Here is a 6,200-nt window from a genome sequence, read left to right as displayed (position 1 = left end):
CCTCCAGACACACAGCATCCAGCCCAGCCAATCACAACTGATCCAGTGACCCAAACAGCCTGACCAAATCCATAGCACGACAGAGGGACAGAGGTGGGCACTCAGCACTAATGAGATTTGAAGCCCTCCCAAAAGGTAACAAGGCCTACTTACCCAGAGCCAGGTACATAGCCTGCACTGAAAGTGCTAATCTCACCTTCCACGTCAGGGCAGGTTGTGTCTTATATTTAATTGATGTATTCTTGGTCGGCTTGGTCATCCTCAAATAAGCTGTATTTTGGTATTGACTATTGTTGCCTTTGATGTTTCCTGACTTATAAGGCCTTTGTCTTTATCTTCTGTAATAACTGGGGGCATCCCCATGCTGACTTGGAACCCATTCCAGATCACAAATCCCAGCCTCCCAGTTCAAACGATTAAGGTGCAGGGCAACCTAAGGGACTTTGACTTTATTAGGTAATCTGTTTGTTTTAATTGCCACTGTGCATAAATACTCTGTGCTGGTTTTGATTGAATATGTATATTACTCAGTTGAATTTTAGAATTTGCCAGTAATTTGCTCCATTGAGCCTACTAGAATATTTAAATATCAGGCAAACTCAACACCTAAGGTCACTTCTGCTGTTTCTCTGGGAGAAGAAGAACCACACCTGGCACCTTAAACTCCTAACCTGAAGATACAAAAAGTAGGATTTACATACTAAGAATACGGCAGATAATTCGGAAACCCAAGCATCAAATTAACTCAAGATGAAAAAATCTCTACATTATAATACAAGAAACACCAAAAAATCTGGACAATACAATTCTACCAAAAATTATAAACTCATTAGAGATTATCTCCAGTGAGACTGTATTAGATTAAATGTCTGACAATGATTTAAAAAAATGATTATATGTGCTCAAAGCATTCAAAGAAGAAATCAAATGAATCAAAGACGAAAACAAACTCATGAAGGAATAACAAGAAAACACAGGAAAACAACTTAATGAAATAACGAGGTCAATACAAGACATGAGTAAGGATAGAAATAATGAAATAATACCAATCAGAAATACTAGAAGTGAAAAACATAGTACGTCAAATAGAAAACTGTAGACAGTCTCACCAGTAGAATGGATCAAGGAAGAAAGGACAGAATATCTAAACTAGAAGGCTGGGTAGCAGATCTAATACACTGTAACAAAGAGAAAGACAAACTAATAGGAAGGCATGACTGGGAATTTCAGAATACTTGGGAACCTAAGAAGAGATCAAATATAAGAATTCAGGACATACTATAAAGTGAAGAATTTCACTCTAATGGCATAGCGAGTATTTTAAACAAAATCACAGGAAAAAAGTTCCCCCAAATAAGGACAGTGATGCCAATACAGATACAGAAAGCATTTAGAATGCCAAACAGACAAAATTAGGAAATAACCTCTCACCACCATACCGTAATTAAACAACAAAACATACAAACCAAATAAAATATGTTGGAAGCAGTTAGGGAAAAAAATCAAGTCACATATAAAAGCAAGCCCATCGGGATAACAGCAGATTATTCATCACAAACGTTAAAAGCAAGAGGGGCTTGGAATGAAATATTCTGAGTTCTGAAAGATAGCAACTGTCAATAATGATTACTTTATCCTATAAAATTATCCATCCAATTCACAGAGAAATTAGGACATTTCACAACAAAAACAGGCTACAGTAATATATAAACACTAAACCAGCCAACAGAAAATACTTGAAAGGGTCCTCCATGCTGAAGAGAAATAAAAGCACGGACATAAGGAAACAGGAAAAAAATAATATTCATATAATAGTTAATACAAGAGAGTAAAGGAACAACCAGAAGAACTACAAAACAAGAAGAATGGCAAGAATAAATGCACACCTTTCAATTATAATTAATAATATCAATGGCCTCAATGTCCAACCAAAAGACACAGGTTTGGAGACTGGGTTAAAAAGCAGGATCTTTCTATTTATTTTCTCCAGGAAACCCACCTTTTCATAAGAGATGGATTTATCTTGGGGTGAAAGGATATAAAATGGTATTTCAAGCGAATGTGCTTAGAAAACAAGTAGGTGTTGCTATCCTCATATCTGACAGGGTAGACTTCAAACTGACATCAGTTAGGAAAGATGAGGAAGGTCACTTTATAGTGACTAAAGGAACACTCCAACAGGAGGACATTACAAGAACAAAGCAAACCAAAAAATCAGTAAACAGGAAGAAATAATAAAGAATAGGACAGAAATTAGTGAAATAGAAAATAAAAATAATACAAAAAAACAATGAAACAAAAGGTTGGTTGTATGAAAGGATTAAACAAGATTGATAAGCCCTTAGTATATCTAACTAAAAGAAACAACCCAATTAAAGGTAAACTATGGCCAGGTGTGGTGGCACACATCTTTAATCCCAGCATTCAGGAGGCTGAGGTAGAAGGAACACCATAAATTCAAGGCCACCCTGAGACTACATAGTGAATTCCAGGTGTGTCTGGGCTAGAGTGAGACCCTACATTAAAAAAAAAAAAAAAAAAGGACTATGGGACTAAATAGAGAATTCTCAAAAGAAGAAATACAAATGGGCTATAAACATGTATAAACAGTTCTACATCCTTAGCCTTCAGGGAAATACAAATTAAAACTACTTTGAGATTCCACCTTACTCCCGTCAGAATGGGCAGCACCATGCCATGTCCTAGACTAAAACTGTTGCTGAGCAGCAATGTTCATCCCTCTGCTTCCCGGCCATTGGGTTGGATGCGACCAGCTGCTTCATGCTTCTGCTGTTTTCCCTGCCATACTGGACTGCATCACCTCAAACTGTAGACCTTTATTAAATGTTGCTTCTTACCAGCTATTTTATCACCACAACAAGAAAAGTAAGTAATAGAATTGGTAATGAAAAGTGAGGTCATTTCTACAAGAAACCTGACCATGTTGTGTGTCATCTCCGGAAATAAGTTGTGCAAGAATGTGGAAAATTTGGAAATTTGTATTAGAAAGACCCTTGAATACTGGATGCATTTGGTCCATGTCCTAAGAATTTGAGTGAAGCTAAATTTGAAAGTAATGGATTAATCTATTTGTCAGAGTAAATCTCAAGACAGGATAGCATCTGAGCTATGTCATGGTTATTACTCATTGCTTTAACACAGGTTTACAGTAAGATTGTACAACAAAGGGAGCATAAAAATGTGAAGAATATACCGCCAGAGGTGGGATACCTTCCAGTAAATTGTAGGTCAGGAAGGTAAAAAAAAAAAAAAAAAAAAAAGTTACAGTCGCTGAGACTAGTTTTATGTTGCAGAAGTTGCTATTGTGAAACACATTAGCAATTAAAACAATGGAGAGGATGCCTGAGGAAAGACTGTGATAGTCCTCTGCAAACTCTTTTGGAAAGAGTTGACTGGAGAAGGTACCAACTTTTCAGATTTATTTCATCCTTGAATTAAGGATATGGCTGTGTCCTGAACTCCTGGTATTAGTTTTGGAAGCATGAAGAATATATGGAGTGGTCATGAATTGCACATGGCTCCAGGAGCCACTGCTGAGATACAGCATGAGGCAGGGCATCATGACCCTGACTGGCTGGCAAAGCCATTGGAAGATGGACTGTGGTTTGCATGAAGACCCAAAGATGATATACCAGGATTGTGTAAGGGCTACCATGGAGGGCACTTTTAGCCTGGGATGGAAGTTTTCCCTGGCTGCTCTGTCTAGCTGGAGGGGCTGAATTAGAAAATTGAGACTGTCAGTCATTGGTTATAGCAGACTTGAACTGCCAAAGTGTGATGTTTGCATTGCTCCAGTCTCTCCCCCTTATTCCTTATGCCAGTTGAAAATGTTCACTCTGTGCCTTTATATGTTGAAGGCATATAACTTGTTTGATTTTACAGGACTCACAGCTAAGAGACAATCTTAAATCTCAGAAGAGACTTGGGACCTTGAAACTATCTTAAGTTGGTAAGGATTCTGGGGATCTTTGAAATTGGACTGAATATACAGTTTACAATGTGAGATGGTTATGAATCTATTGGGGGTTGGAGGCGGAATGTGGTAGTTTGAATAAATGCCCCCAATATATTCAGTGTTTTATTACAGTTTATTTATTTTTTGACAACTTCCATAATTGTAAATAATATCCCATCCCTCCCCCCCACTTTCACCTTTGAAATTCCACTCTCTACTCTCCTGCAGCCACCTGGCTGGAGAAGGTGTCACTGGACTGGATGCTATAGCCTGAAGGTGTGGTGGTAGATTTGAAATTCCAATCTAAAGATATGCAAAGTACCCGGAGTTCCTGAAGTGTGCTGTGGAATTTGGCTGATGGCCTCTCCCTCCCTCCCTCCCTCCCTCTCTCTCCCTCTCTCTCCCCCTCTCTCTCTCTCTCTCTCTCTCTCTCTCTCTCTCTCTCTCTCTCTCTCTCTTTATCTCTCTCTGCTTGGGCCTGTAAAGGCAGGCCAGCTTCTTCTGCCATTATGGAACTTCTCCTGGATCTGTAAGCTTCAATAAATCCCTTCCTCCATAACTGTGCCTGGTCTGGAAGTTCATCTCAGTGACCTGAAGCTGCCTGCTAGAGTGGTGGGGAGCAAACAGTGACATGTGACATCAGAAGAGGGCCTAGTTGGAAGGGGAGTTCAGTGGAGGGTGAGGGGAAAGAGGCCACGGATGAGGGCGGTGAGAAGAGGTTATGATTACAGCACACTGTGTACATGTATGGAGGTTGTCAAAAATTTTTCAAATATATTGTTTGGGGAGCAAATGGATGGGCTTTACAGTTGCAGAAAAGGCAGGAGAGTAGCTATGATTGTGAAGTCTTGTGACATTAAGAGGGAACCTGCTCTGCACTGGAGTAACAGGAAAGTTACCCTAAGGGCAAGATATATCTTGTGAAAATGCAAATTCACCTGACAGGAGAGAATCTAAACTGGCAATGCCACTGAAGGGATTCCCTGCTCACAAACAACCTAGGCATGCTCTTCCTCCGGGCAGACAGGGGCTGATGTGACTGTGGTCCAAGACCGCATTTCAGCTGACAGCAGATTTGGGCAGCATCATTCACATGGTACTGGTCTTAAAGACATGATAGATATAAGACACATAAGGAAGGAGAGAAGAGGCTAAGGTGGTGAGAGCTCAGGGAAGCTAAGAGACTTGAGCATGTGACTCAGGTCCATTTATATGTGTCACACATCCAATCAGCATGAGCCTATCATCAGACTCAGGTGTGTAAGAGAGGGACCTGATTCATTGTTGGGCCCAACAGGCACATTAACTCAGGAAGGCTAAATCTGAAAAACTGAAAAACAAAAGTAATTGTTGTTGCTTGCAGCCATCTTAGATGAGACTGAATCGAATGCTAGTTCTAGTCTTACCCAAGCAGAAAAGTTTCTATGGCCCAGTCTCTAGCTATCTACCTGCTACAGAAAAAAGCTACCCTGCTCCTAACCCATATCAGGCTGACCTAGAGTAAACAGGTCACTCAAGGGACAGGCCATATATGGGTCATAGCTCAGCACTGCTTCCAGCTCTCGCTCTCTCTCCTCTCTTTCTTTCTTTCTTTCTTTCTTTCTTTCTTTCTTTCTTTCTTTCTTTCTTTCTTTCTCTCTTTCTCTTTCTCTCTCTCTCTCTCTCTCTCTCTCTTTCTTTCTTTTTCTTTCTCTCTCTCTCTCTTTCTGTTTCCTCAATAACAAGGTGATATAACCAGCCACCTCACACTCCAGATGTGGGAGCATCTCCCATCATGTCTTCCCTGCCACAACTGACCTGTATCCCTGAACCACGAGTCAAAAATTAAAAAAAAAAAACAAAACACCTCTCTTCAAGTTGTTTCTTGTTAGATATTTGGTCACAGTGATTAGAAAGTAATGCTAGCCCATTTACATATAATATTTAATGTAAATGAGAATTATGCACCTGATCTTAGCCAAAAGGCTGAGAAGTGATAATAAAGGGGAAATTAGAAGAAAGTCATTTTTTTAAAAAAGGACTTCAATTTGTAAATGCTCAGGCATACCAGAGGGGGCTCTAGAGTAAAATCAGTTTTGAAATGAGAGGAAACGTCCTGAAGTCATTTCAATAAGATACAGATGAGAACTCAGAGAACAGAGCTGAACATGAAGTAAAAATGAGCAGTCCTTGAGGTAAAAATTGACAAGACTCCTGTGTCGCTAAGTAACCATCTCCCTGAATG

This window comes from Jaculus jaculus, chromosome 14, assembly GCF_020740685.1.
Source record: "Jaculus jaculus isolate mJacJac1 chromosome 14, mJacJac1.mat.Y.cur, whole genome shotgun sequence".
Classification (NCBI taxonomy): Eukaryota; Metazoa; Chordata; class Mammalia; order Rodentia; family Dipodidae; genus Jaculus; species Jaculus jaculus.
Note: the sequence above shows the minus strand (reverse complement) of the source record.